This window comes from Podarcis vaucheri (genome assembly GCF_965113315.1).
Source record: "Podarcis vaucheri genome assembly, chromosome: 17".
Taxonomy (NCBI): Eukaryota; Metazoa; Chordata; class Lepidosauria; order Squamata; family Lacertidae; genus Podarcis; species Podarcis vaucheri.
The window spans coordinates 29,833,747-29,846,811 of NC_138755.1; the positions used below are offsets into that span (position 1 = coordinate 29,833,747).

General features: G+C 42.5%; 1 protein-coding gene across 6 annotated transcripts in view; it reads right to left on the minus strand.

The window, feature by feature from the left end:
- Window positions 1-11,836, minus strand: part of ZNF462 (zinc finger protein 462) — a 146,136-nt gene extending 134,300 nt beyond the window's left edge. The window contains exons 1-2 of one of the 6 annotated variants that reach the window (XM_082204459.1): window positions 10,951-11,832; window positions 8,853-9,222 (exon numbers count right to left, since the gene is read on the minus strand). The gene's annotated coding sequence lies outside the window, so the exon portion shown is untranslated. Of the gene's footprint in view, window positions 1-8,852; window positions 9,223-10,545; window positions 10,565-10,950 lie in introns of those variants that run through there. The other 5 variants (XM_082204463.1, XM_082204461.1, XM_082204458.1 and 2 more) reach the window with 5 other exon arrangements.
- Window positions 11,837-13,065: the final 1,229 nt, after the last annotated feature.

Consider the following 13,065-nt stretch of genomic DNA (forward strand, 5'->3'; position numbering starts at 1 on the left):
CAAAAACTTCAGTCCTAAAAAAAGCTCACCAGCTTCAACCTAAAAAAGTTTGGACACCACTGTCTTTGGCTAATGCTGTCCATTTCACCTCCATACCTTGTGGTGGCTGGTTCATGGGAGCTGTGAATTAGGAAATCTCTGGTTCAAATCTCATCTCAGCCATTAACTTAAATGGCAACTTGCCTCTCAGCCTCCCTTCCAAGCCCCATTACAATGTGGAGGTAATAATACTAAGGTACATTACAAGGCTGCTGTAGGAATTGTTGAGCTGGTGTATGTGAATCACTCTGAGTAACAGGGCAAAATACAAATGCAAACATCTTTATGATAGCTGTCAAGATATGCCAATGCTTGCAGTGCCTCCACAGTCATTACTCTCAGGAGGCAATTCTACCGAACACTCACTGGTGAAGCTGCATAGAATTAACTGAATGCTTAAAACAATTCACTGTTTACCTAGTCTGCACAAGTTTAACTCCCAGTAAAAATAAATAAATTACCTCACTATACCTTGTCAGTGAATATTGTATCAGCAGCAATGCATTTGACTTCCCCCTAATCAAAAACAATAGCTTTGTTCCTTTGCTAATCACTTGTACATGCCAGCACAAAACAATGTCGCTTTTCAGAACATTTATGACTTCCTCCAGAGGTTTTTCTGTTCTTTCCACCGATGACCAACTTGGGACATCAGAACTCACCAGATCATTTAATAAAAACCTTTCCTGCAACACAATCTGTGCTTTCAACTATTTCTTCAGTCACGTACCCACACACATCTCAAAGCAAGGTTGGGTTGGTTAACCAGAGGAAAAGCAAAGTCAGTAGAAGCAGAATGGTTCCTTTAAATACCAGATAAAAATTTGGCAGCACCTGGCAAAATGCAACTGCTGAAACTAAGGTGAAGTGATTTTGAGTAATCCCTGGAAGGAAGACCACCTGGAAGACCATATATACAGCATGTAGGCTTTAAACAGATATGCCAGACATTTTTTGAAGACTATTTTTAGGATAGTTATAATACTGGCAATATACTAACACCTTTGGCATGTACATACACCCAGCCAAGCAACTCCAAAGTTACTGATAGTTGCTGTGATTACTGCAGTGAATGGAATTGCTGGAGGGAAAATTGAGAAGGTCTACAAGACCACTGAATGCAACTTGCTCCCAAAACCTCACCTCTCAGGTTGAGTGTCTATGCAATCCTACCCAAGCAGAGAGAAACCAAACCCTTTCACTATTTACTCTACTTAAGCAGGACTCATGCTAGCAAGGGCCAACTGTGTCCTTTCCAGAAAATCAGCACTCCCAACCAGCTCATTTCATGGTTGGCACCACATAGTCCTAAGCCAAGTGCTTGAGTTAATTCAACATTACTCTGGCCATGCAAAAGGTGTTCCTCATGGAAAAGTAGCTCCCTTATGGCTAAGCTAGCACTGAAAGGACCCAAAAATCATGCCAGCCACTCACTTTATGGGAAAGGCAATACTACACAACTGAAAGCAAAGCTGCTCACATCACCAGTGTGAGGGGTACACACCCAATTTATCACTGGTATTACACCATGTATTTCCTGAGGTCATGCAATTCTTCCTCACCTGAATACCTTTTGTTACTGAGCAGCATTCCAACTGATTTTCTCCTCAAGAACAGTAGGTGGCTAATGAAAGAAAAAGATGAGTGCTGTTCTTGTATTTGGTCCTACATTCAGGCCACAATCAGGCTAAAATTAATTATTACTTTAAGTCCCATTAAGTATAGTAAGACTTGCTGGCCACTTTTGACTTAATTGTGTTGTAGATTCCAACAGGACTTGGTCACAAGCCACTTTCACCCGACTAGGGTCATGCAGTTCAGTTTTACTATCCAGTGATCATGATTTGGGGAGGGGAGTAAAGTATACACTTAATGCAACCTAAATAATCCTCAGGGCTAGCCAGGTTGAGATGAGAGGACTAACAAGTCAGAATTAACCACTGTTACCTATTATCTGTAGAATATTCTAGTGTTAAGAACTTCCTTGCGTAAGCGGTAACTGCATCATGGAGTCATCTGATAGCAATGGCAAGAATGAAAAGCCCCCTTGATTCCAAAGTGTTGCAGGACTCTTGACTATCTCTCTCTCTGCACTCAATGCAACTGTCCAACTACAACCCACCACCACCCACAAGAATGTTCTGCTCTCTCTTAAACTGGTTACACCATGTGGTCTACTTCTTCTCAAAGGTAAAGGTTAAGGACCCCTGACAGTTAAGTCAAGTTGAGAACAACTCTGGGATTGCGGTGCTCATCTCACTTTCCTGGCCAAGGGAGCCAGCATTTGTCCGCAGACAGTTTTTCCGGGTCATGTGGCCAGCATGACTAAGCCGCTTCTGGTGAAACCAGAGCAGCGCACGGAAATGCCATTTACCTTCCCTCCGGAGCGGTACCTATTTATCTACTTGCATTTTGACGTGCTTTCAAACTGCTAGGTGGGCAGGAGCAGGGACCGAGCAACGGGCGCTCACCCCGCCGCGGGGATTCAAACCACCAACCTTCCGATCGACAAGCCCTAGGCTCAGTAGTTTAGACCACAGTGCCACCCGCGTCCCTCTACTTCCTCTTAATGAGATAGCAAAAAGTGCTGAGCATGGTGGCTAATGACAACAAAGTTACAGGTTTGATCCCCGTATGCTACAGCTGCATATTCCTGCCTTGCAGGGGATTAGACTAGATGATCCTCAGGGTCCCTTCCAACTCTAAAATTCTATGATTCTAATTAAAAGAGGAACAACGAACAAGTGCCCAAGAGTCACGTCTACCAGCCAGTCTACTCCGCTTGCTGTGGACTGGAGAGCCCTTGATGTGAACAGGCACAGTGCTCTATAAAACTACTAGTCTTTCAGTAGGGAGCCATTATGTAATTAGCCAAATCCTGTCCTTTGCTATTATTTAAAAAATAACAATGCTCTAACCACTTGACTAGCCTTTGACATAATGACTGGTCTACCAATCTATCAAGTTTATTACCAGCTCATCCTGCATAGATCCAACTGAAACTGTAAACATCCAGGCACCTTGGCCCACCATTTTTCCATTTTCAGATTTTTAAAGTCTATTTGTCATAGTGCTACATCAATTGTCACAAAGTTCTCTCATTTCCTAATTCCGTACTCTCTTGAAGGAAAAAAAGGAAGCAGAAGAATGCCACGAAGATGACACCAACAGATGAAGTCAAGAAATAATTCAGATGCATCTCTGAAATTCTGTTCCCTTCAACCAAGAAGATAGTTTAACTTAAGATAATTATCTTCTCTGTGCCTTCCCCCTCCTCTTTCTTCTCTCAGCACTGGCATACAAACCATGCTATTTTAGCTTCTTTCCTGTTCTCCCAGTTCTTCTGGAACATTTTATTTTCAACAGTCAACTCATCTGGAATACTGCCATAGTGAAGTTCATCTATTACAATGTTAACTGTATCTCTCCCAGCAGCATCTATCACCTTTACATTCAAGAATTTATTATCACTGCTCTAAATTTTTTAATATATATTTTAAAAAGAAAAACATGGACAGAAAAGACATAAGCCTGCTCTACAGACACTTTCACCCCAACATCTTCACCCAGAATTGCATATTCTTTTCCTGGTTATAAAAAGAAGAGAGATGCTTAACACTTTTAAGATTTCCTAAACTTCAAAAGAAACATCAAATGGTTAGGGGAAGGCATATACAGAGATGATGATGATAGATGGAAGGACATATTTTTTTAAAAAAACGGTAGCATTGTGAACTCTTGTTATCAGAAAAGTGCAAGTCTGAAAGGAGGAAAGATCAAAAGTGTTAATACAACAAACAAACAAAACCTAAGAATTGCCTTCCTCGATCAGATCATAGCCTCAAGGAGCACATCTGTCTGTTCCCAGTAGTATCCAGGCAGATACTGTACACTGGGAACCCATGGAGAAACTTTCTTCCCCATATCTTACCCTGCACCTGATAATCAGAGATGTCTCCCCTTCTGCTATGGATAAGGTTAACTTAGTTAATTAATTTCTTATCCACACTTTACTACAAGGCCCCAAGGCGGGTCACAACAATAAAATATGCCATTATGAAAATAGCCATTCATGGGTCTATGGTCTATAAACTTGCCTAAATCTTCAGTCACCTATGCTTGTGGCTCCTGTATTTCTCGTAGCCAAAGACTTCACGAGTGCTATCATGATCTTCAACATTCAATGTAGCATTCTGTATTCCGCCTTACTGTATTTCTTAGGGAAGTGGGGATTATACATTTATAAATAAATTAAGTAACATCCATCCAAGGTTCAGATATTTAAGTACTGGCTGTGCCGAATATTTTGGGGTTCAGTAAGTGACAAATACGTTTTTTTTAAGTACCTGTTGCAACACTGGTGTGCCGCGTGAACTTTCTTTTACTCGTATTAAAAAATAGCCTCCATAAACTAGTCTATTCATCAACTAGTACACTGTTGCGATGACTCCATAATTACTCATTGCAAGAATAAAAGGGTTTCTTTAGTTCGCCTAAGCCAGTGGTGGCCAAACTTGGCCCTCCAGCTGTTTTTGGACTACAACTCCCATCACTGCTAGCTAACAGGACCAGTGGTCAGGGATGATGGGAATTGTAGTCCCACAACAGCTGGAGGGCCAAGTTTGGCCACCACTGGTCTAAGCAATGCCCCAACTTAATGCAACCAGAGGGGCTGCCAGGGGGGTTAAAACATTAAGCCACCCTGTTGCACGCATGCACTAACCTGTGCCTCTAGCAAGGCCCTTAAAAGAATTGATTCTCATGCACACAACATTCTGCCAATATAATGGCAGTGACATTTTTCCAGGGATGGAATAAGGATGCGCTGGGAAGCGACAGAAGACCTCCCCCAAAATACCATTCCCTAGAAAATATGGTAGCTGTGCTACCAAATGCCTACCCCTTTGTAAAGATGACATAGGTGTCTATTTTAGTACAAGAGTGAAACGTGCCTCGAAGTTAAATACAAAAATACAACAACCCTCTTGGAATCATACAATTGTAGAGTTGTAAGGGACACTAACGGTCATCTAGTCCAACCCCCTTTCAATGAATGAATGAATGAACTCTGCTCCTAGTATCAAAAATCTGGCAAACATTTGGCCTGACCCAACCTTTTTTCCTTGTAGAAATCACCACCATAGGAGTTATTTAGTGCAATTCACTTCTGATACTTGAAATATGACACATCCCTATTAAAATAAAAGACAGCCATCCAATTTGGGGAAAGTGCTGCAAGCATCCAAATACAATAGCTTTCTAGCCATGGTTATTGTTATAATACTCACTGAAAAAGAAGCAGGCGGTCCAAAGACAAATTAGTACTTCCTCAAGAACCTGATACAATCAGTACCTATTAAGCATGGTTTTCTTGATTTGTCAGCAGAAGATAAGGATCCTCTATTCCTTCAAGATTGCTCTTTGCAACGCCTTAAAGCCTGGTGAACTCTTGGTTACAGGTTAGCTAACTAGAGATAGACTTGTCCACCTACTTCCTCCCAGCCTCAACAATGAGTGTTAACCAGCATTGTGCTTGAACTTCTGTCTTTACATAGACATTCATCAATACCCACAAATTTCATTCTCTTTGTGTTTTCTCTCAGTTTTAATGACAGGCCTATGTTCTTCAGCTTCATTGGAGAAATTAGCTACATTACAGGGAAGATTAGTAGAGTCTTAAATCTGGTGCAATTCTAAGTGTGTAATATTGAATATAATCCATAGAAACATTGCAGAAGTTGCTTTTAGCTTACCTCCACTATTCCCACACCCAAGAATATATATTTCAAGAATATTCTCTTTGACTAGCCTTTCTCAAAACTTAGATTTGGATTATTATAAGACTTCAGTACTTCCTTTCTAGCAATAAAATTATTTTCATGAAACGTGTATTTCTTTCTACCATTAATTGTCACCATAAAATTCCATCTGGCCAACTGATATTGGAACACAACTTGTCTCCGTATATAATTGTGATAGTTATTTCATTTTCAACCCTCCTAAGTTCCTAAAAACCACCCCACTAATATATCAGGGTCACATACCCCATTAATATATCGGGGTCACATACACCACCATTTAGGGTATTTAATAAATAAATAAATGGTATTTGGCAATATAAAATATAAATATGAAATCATATTAAGGATTATGGCTTACAGTACAGAGAAAATGCAGGAAGCACAAAGAAGTATACATTTGCTACAAGAGATGGAAGATTCCTATCAAGGATGACATCTAGATTCAGCAGCGATAGTTCCTTTGAACTCTAATTGACACTCATATATTTTTCCTGCAATTCAAAATCCACCCAAGGATCTGATCAAACAACAACAAATGTTTAACACCTCCTTAACAGCTACATCAACACCAAATTAGTGGAGGGTTTTGTATTTTTTAAAAATCACTTTAAGGGTCATTTAGACATCCCTTACCTTGAACTCACTTTTACTGACCTCCCATTTTAATGAAATGCTTAAATTACAAACAATCTCAGCTACAAGCCAGGTTTTGAGAAAACGTTGAGTGATACACCTGGTATTGTAGGAGAATACATGAAGTGTGAAATATCACAGGTTGTAGGAGAAAGTTCTCCATTTTTTACATCCCTTTGGGTCACCGAGGACCCCCAAAGCACAGAGAATTAAAAAGAAAAGCAAATCTGAGGAGCTTTTGACTACTGTTGACGTTGATCATTGAATATCAAGCTAAATCTTCAAAAGACCTACATTTTCTTCCACTAGTTTCTGTGTTCATCATCTCATTATGAACATGGCAAATTCTTCACCTTGTGGAACATTCATGCATAGGATAACAACTGAATGATATCTCCGATTTCCACGGGAAAGGGCGATAAACTACTTCCCTCCCCCTCATCTCCTCAAGACAAACTCAACTACAAGCCCAAAAGAGAAAGGAATCCGAAAATAAAATTAACTCACTGAAGAAACAAGTAGATAAGCAGCCAGTATGTTATGGGTGCATCAGTAATTTTCTCAAAGAATCTCAAAGCAAGCTCCAACACCAGATCAGCTGACACCATCTCAAGCACAATGGATTGCAGTTCACATATTCCATGCAAGTCAAGAGGGACCATCAAGTATCTGAAGAAGTGTGCATGCACACGAAAGCTCATACAGTACCAGTAACAAACTTAGTTGGTCTCCAAGGTGCTACTGGAAGGAATTTTTTTTATTTTGTTTCACCAAGTACTGAGACACACATGTGCAAAATAGCTCTTAAAAACTCTTTTCTATTTTCTGAGCAAGAAGTATGATTGCGGTGTCAATGCAAAGTGAATAGCACAGCTTTTGATGGAAGTTGTCCTAGTCAAAGTGGTTTTTATTAGCAAGAAGCGTCTTGGGCCTTTGTTTGTTTGTTTGTTTGTTTTGCAACACCCGTCACCAACCACTGATGATGAAACCATCTTCAAGCTGAGTTTAAAACAGGTCTCTTGCAAAAGACCATTTACCCTAACTCTACCAATTGCCCTGTATATTTAATTCTGCCTGTGCAATCTTTACCTTCATATATCAGAGAGAAACCATCCATACCTCTCAATCAGGTAAACCAAGTTCTTATGAACAGATATTGTGCATATGAACAGATTCATCACGGGAAGAAAACAATAGCCGTGTCTACTAAAACAAATGAAAAATGGAACTCATTGGCATCAGCGAGCAATGGAATGGGCCTACCACAACATCATTAAAGAGTATGCAATGAATGTCTCGCACTGAAACATTGTGCTTTGTTCACCAGCTAGAAAGAACTCAGAAGTTTGAGGACAGAAATGTACAACCACAATCAAAAGTTAAGTAGTAAAATCAAATATTCCCCATGATTTTTTTTTAATAGGGCTAGTGTTTTATCAGTAACGTAGATAACATAGATAAAACCACCAAGGTCTATCATCTAAAATTTAACATTTTCAGAAATTACAATTTTGTTGACTGCATATAATTCAAGGTGGGAGTTTCCTTATCTTATGGTGATCTGTGACATACACACATATATCTACATTTCTATCACTTAAGTTTGCTTTTGCAGTTTTACTATGGAAACCCAAACTCCTCTCAGCATTTCAAACATTTTGGCTACCTCACTTTCATTATTTCACCCTCTGGTTACCAACTTCTCAAACAGAGAATTAATTACACTCTTAATATTCATGGTCATTGTTTTGAGGCACAGTAAAGTGTTAGGCTGGAGCTACTGTTGATGACTCTGCAGATTTAATTTTTCATCAACTTTAGATGACCCTAGAGTATTCCTAATTAGAAGCTGGAAACAAAGGTGAGAAGAAGAAAAATACCATCTTTTTCTGAATTGCCATCATATTGTTGAAATATTAGCATTCCATAATTACATCTAAAAATAGAATTCATGTTCCAGACAAATGTCAGCATTTTAAAATCTCGCTGATTTCAATGGAAAAGAGTCAAGTGCATGCTGGCTACAGTCCTACACACAACTTACCTGGGTGTAAGCTCCACTGAACTCAATAGGGCTTACTTCTGTGTAGATATGTATAGGACCACACTGTAACTCTTCCATGGAAATCAATGGAACTTAAATGTACTTAGGTTTGGCTGGATCATGATGATAATTCTAATGAAACTCCAACATTTCTAAGCTCCATAATTGATGTTTAGGGTCAGGTTTAGGAAGGGGGGGGGGGCAATGAGAGAAATTCCTCCATGAATTACAGAGCCTTTAAGATGCCTTATGGAATTTCAGAGATACTCATAATTGCATGATTCATTTTTTTTAAATAAAAAATAAAAGTACATACGCAGCTCCAAATTATTTACCAAAATTGCAACACTTCCAGAAGATACCATCAATTGGAATGTCCACTGCGAGGCTAACACAAAATTTGCTTGATTGACATTGATTTCATGTCATTCTGCAGAAGAACGCTGCCAGGCTCATCAGATATTTAGCTATTCCATTTTCTCCACACACAAAAAATAAAGCACGTCTTTGGTCAACTGAGGCAGCCTCTTGAAGGCCATGAAGTTCAACCCAAAAGTTACATCTAAAAGGGGTTGGTTTCAAAAATGAAACTATAAAAGAAGCAGGGGGGAAATATGTCCTTTTGAGCACAGGTCTCTCACTCTCTGTCTGTCTCTGGAGAATCTATGAAAAGAATCTATGAAACTTCCTCAAATCGTCCATTTCCTGGAGTCAGAAAGAGAAGAGACATCAAAAAACATTGCTCACTGGAGGGGAAAAAATGTCAAGCCCGGCTTTGCCAACAAAGCTTCAGAAAAAAATGGAGAAACATCCATAATTGCATGAGCACTTCCCATCTCAGCTTTGTCTACTGGAAAAGCCTGCCCTTGCTCTCCCTCTCCTCCATTTTCTGGTGGAGCTAGAGAACATGACATGGCTTACCTGACTCAGATCACAGCCCTCTGTCCAACTATTCACTTCCTCTTAGACATGCAAGTAGCTTCATGAGACAAGCAGGCATGCACACAAAAGCATCAGCAGAAAGCAACCTCGTATCTCGCCACCTTTTCCCCCCTTCCTAGAAGGTCCTTCCCCAAAAACCAAGAGGAGCAAACTTTCTCTGGGTTGGAAAAAAGAAAGGCTGAGAATCTCATCACAACAGAGGATTGCAAGCTGAGATCTCTCCAGATCTCCAGAGCCAGGATCTCCCCTTTCCTTTGCACACACACACACACACACACCCTCATGCAGAAGTAGAAACTATAAAGCTCAGGGAAGAAAGAGGGTGACTCCAAGAGAGGAGAAGAGAAACGCCTGGAGATTGTGTGTGTCCCCGCGCGAAAGAGGAGTAGCTTTGTGTTTTGGAGTCTGGACTGGAACCAAAGCAGACAGCTTGCAAATGGAGGACAAGGAGATAAAGAAAGAGGGGGGGAGGAGGGAAATGAAAGGGGGGAAAAGCTCAGCTGCTTCTCATTCCCTGGAAAGCCATGGACACCAGGGAACCGAGCAAGAAGTGAGGCTCTCTGTTGAAACACCCCCCCCACACTCTCTTTCTCTCTCTTTTCCCTTTCTTCCCTTCTCAAAGCAAGAGCAAAAAACTGTGTTGTAATGGCTTCTCTCCAAGCTTCCACCGCTGTCCTATTCCAAGGCAACCCTTTTCAGAAAGGAAGGACCCTCACCAAGCTCAACTTGAGGAAAGGCGGGAGAGAGAGCCTTGGTTGTGTATGCCTGGGGTGTGGGGGTGTGTAATTGGGGGGGGGGGAGAAAAAGAAGAAGGTCCAGTCTACCTGCCTGAGAGAGAGGGACCAGATTTTGGAAGGAGGAGAGGAGAGGAGGCGCAGAAAGAGAGAGAGAGAAAGAGAAAGCAAAGAAAGAAAAGAAGGAAGGAAGGAAAGAAAGAAAGAAAGAGGTCACCGGTCGAGGCAGCTCTACAGAGCTTTTTCCCTCTCCGCACCTCCCCCCCGGCCGCCTCTCTCTCTTCTCCCAGCGCCTGGGAGATCCAGTCACTTCCCCGCACAGCCAAACCCCCAAGTGCCCCCCGCAACACACTTCTCGGCGGCGCTCCTCGCACTTCTCTCCCTCTCGCCCCACAGCCGCCTCAAATGCAACAACAACACAAAATTAATTAACTGCCTGCCTTCCTCCTCCTCCTCCTCCTCCCACCAGCTCCACCACCACCACCACCTCCTCCTCCCCCATTACAGGAGACACAGAGAGACCTCTCTCTCTCTCTCTCTCCTCGCTCAACAAAACCACCGGGTCCGCCGCCGCCACCACCACCTTGTGTTTTGCGTGCTCGAATTCCTCCAGCTCGCCCTGAATGAATGGATCTCCTCGCTTCTCCAAGCTCCCCCCCCCCCAAGGTGGCTTTGGTGGGACAGCCAAAAAAGGAGAACCTCGCTTTGCTCTTTTCCCCTCCAAGACCCGAGATGGGCTTCAAAGGCCAGAACTTACAGGAAGGTCCCGGTTGCTGGTGGTGGCGGCGGCTGGGTCCTTCCCCCCTGGTCTGCTCCTGCCTCTGGCTCCTCTTCTTCTTCTTCTTGCAATTGTTGTGGAAGTTGCTCCTTTCTTTTTCTCTCTTTGCTGAGGTTCTCATGTGCTCCTTGCCAGGTCTCAGCAATGGAGGATCGCCATCTTTTTCCCTGCTTTTTTTCCCTCTCTCTCTCTCCTCTCCCTCCCCTCTCTCTCTCCCCCTCTCCCTCGCTCCTTCACTGGCTTGCTGCAGCTGCAGATGACCTGAGATATCCGTCTCTCTCTCTCTCTCTCTCACTCAACCCTTCTGTGTGTCTCTCTCTGAATAATGAGCAACCAAGAGGGAGCGAGAGAGGGAGAGAGAGAAGACAATCTCCTTGCCTACCACACACAAAACGCAAGAGCACCAGGGGGTGCAAGAAGGCTTTCTAACAACAACAACAAGAACGGGGGTGGTGGGGAGAGAGAGAAAGGGGGAAAGGCAGGAGGAGAGGAGGAGAAGGGGCAGGAGAGGTGGGTGGGGGTGGGAAGATCTTCAGAGATGGAGGAGGAGGTGGTGAAGATGAAGGCAGCAGCAGCAGCAGAAGGTGGCTCCAAACTTAAAGTCCTCTTGGGAGATGATTTCTGAGGCGCTCCCAGGCTTCCTGAGCGGGGCGAGGAGAAAGGGAGACCTGGAAGAGTCCTTCCAACCTGGTTGCCTCCAAAAACCTCCAGCTCTCGCCAGCCTGGGGAGAAGCCCCTCGCCCGCGGCTCTCCCTCTCCTGGGTCATCCTCGCCTTTTCCTACCAGCCATGGCAAGTCCTGCTAAATAAAAAGCCAAGCGCCACCCGGGTTTTCCCCCTGCACGCAAGATGCGCCTTCTTGTCACCTAAGCTGATCCCTGAGATACGTCCATCTAGGAGAGACTTAAAATCTTTCCCTCTTGGTGTTGTTGTTCTTTTTTTTTCTTCCCCTGAACAGGGTGAAGGAACATAAATGCAACTGGAGGTGGCAAAGTGTGGTGGGGTTTTTTGTATATATTTTTTAAAGGCATAGATCTACCACGTGGTTGATTTTAATTCTCTTTTTTTTCCCCTCCTCTTTTAGCTTTGCATGTTGGAAGGGGGGCGGCGGAGAAAGAAAGGACTCAAATTGTCCATTTCTAGCACGTATTTTGAAGTCTTCTCCCGGAAATAAAGACTCTTTGTCGTTTGAGTTCTTCCCCAAGCATATATATATATATAAATATAAAAATACACACACAAAGAAAGGGAGCTTTGCAGCGATGAAGAGCAAGCGCTCCTGCTACTTTAAAAAGCCTTGTGCAATGTTTGGGCTACCGCAGAACCCCACTTTAATTTTTAAAATAAAACTTTGGTGCCACCTTCTCCCCACCCCACCCCCTCCGTTGTCTGCCTCTTCTGTGGTTGCCTCTGTGTACAGCAGTCTATGGAAAGTAACAATCAAGATTCCCAAATGATAAGGTGTCATCATCACCTTGAAGGCAAGGAAGAAGGCAAAGATGAAGTTATTATATCTCAGCATCTTCATTTCCCCAAGAAATCGTTCTGAACCTCTTCAGAGAATTTTTTTTTTTTTAAAGTGACTGGGGGTGGGGGATGTCTCCCATTCCCAGACTTATATTCCCCCCTCCATGCCAAATCTAATACCTTCCAGACTTTAATCTGGTACTGAGAGGGAGGGAGATGAAGTTAGCATTGGAAAATCAATAAACGCTGTAGTGGAGAGGAAAGCAATTTGAATGGGAAGACATGACAGTATTGAATCTTCTTGACTGTTTCTTTTAGACCTCAGACTGGATCAGAGAAGGAGGAGAACCTTAAAAGCTTATTTTGAGCAGATTTTGGGATGGGGAACCCCTCTCCCTGGAATGAGAAACCTTGAGAAACCAGAGAGAGAGAGCTGAGATCTTCTTTAAAGTGTTAGAATTTAATTAAGACATGGAAGGTGATTCAACTCAAGCTTTAGAAACCACTTGATGCCCAAAGTCAAGGAGTCAAAAACAAATGTGGAAATGGCAAAAGGATGAAGACTCTGATCAAATAAGTAACAAGGAGGCAGCAAATTTCACTGCATTTTTCCATAGCTATATCCCTG